This window comes from Ooceraea biroi, chromosome 13 (genome assembly GCF_003672135.1).
Source record: "Ooceraea biroi isolate clonal line C1 chromosome 13, Obir_v5.4, whole genome shotgun sequence".
Lineage (NCBI taxonomy): Eukaryota > Metazoa > Arthropoda > Insecta > Hymenoptera > Formicidae > Ooceraea > Ooceraea biroi.
Window position 1 is genome coordinate 292,093 of NC_039518.1, and position 1,429 is coordinate 293,521.

Genomic DNA, 1,429 nt, shown 5'->3' on the forward strand with positions numbered 1-1,429 from the left:
AGGGTTTCCATTTAAGATTTTATGTTGACCATGACCGGGCTTTCCAAGGTCATACCAAGGTCAAATAGATATTATCATTTAATAGATTTTTTAAAGCCCTATGCTTTTCGTTTGAAACATTTTTTCACTAAATCATTATTTGCCAAGATTTTAAACCGTTCCGGAACTTTTTGCCAGCACTGTATATAACAGTTTTGATATATAAATCCAAGGAAACAGAAAAAGATACGTTAGCATATAAAATATCGCGAATTAAGAAAAAATCGAAATGCGTCGAGTACGCGTATGTGCGAAACAATCGAACGTCGTGAAGTTGCTGCAAAAGTTGCGGTCGTGTTCACTGGTAATTTCGTGTAAACGAATCAGCGCAATGGTGCATGAGTCTAGTAATCTATTGACCGACAATCGGACGCGTCAATTCGAAATTTTAATTTCACCGGTATTCGCCATTACGTGATTTCTCATTCGTTTCGCGAAAGATCGCGTCGGGATCTCGCCTCGCTCTTCGTTTCTTGCGTTTGTTCCGTTAACTTTTCGTAATTCGGGAAGACGCGCGCTAATACTGCTGTCCGTAAGTTTTTAATACGCAGCACGTTGCCCACAGCGGCGAATTGCAACTCGATTTGAGAAGTTTGTTTCGTTTGTTTAGGCGCCGGGTATACTGGTGCTGGTAAACGACGCCGACTGGGAGTTGCTCGTAAGTGTCGCATTCGTATCCATTTCATTCGCTCATGTATTGGGTCGTCCGGAAAGTTCGTGCCGATTTTTAATAGATGGCGTTGGAACATGTCTGAATATATCAATGTTATTGAAAACATACGATTTATATACATATGCTTAAAGGTGACATTTCAACGCATCTTTAGGAAAAAAGTTGTTTCAGATAAATTGATTCGTGTCAGTTTTGTACTCTTTTGAAGATGGAAGAAAACAAAGAACATTTTAGACACTTGATGCTTTTCTATTACCGGAAAGGCAAAAATGCCTCACAAGCAACAAATTCGATATGTTCTGTTTACGGAGAAGGCGCTTTAGCTGAAAGAACCGTACGTAAGTGGTTCGCTAAGTTTAGAGCTGGTGATTTTAACCTTAAAGACCAAGAACGCTCGGGCAGACCCTCTACTACTGATGATGACCAAATCAAGACACTGATCGAGAATAACCCGCGCTACACGACACGTGAATTAGCAGAGATACTGAAAATATCGAAAACCACTGTCCACGATCATGTAGTGAAGCTTGGTTACGTAAGTCGCTATGATGTATGGGTTCCGCATAATTTGGCCGAAAAAATTTAATGGATCGCATTTCCATCTGCGACTCGCTGTACAAGCGCAACGAAAACGTACCATTTTTGAAGCAATTAGTGACGGGTGACGAAAAATGGATCATTTACAACAATGTAGAACGAAAAAGATCCTGGGGTAAG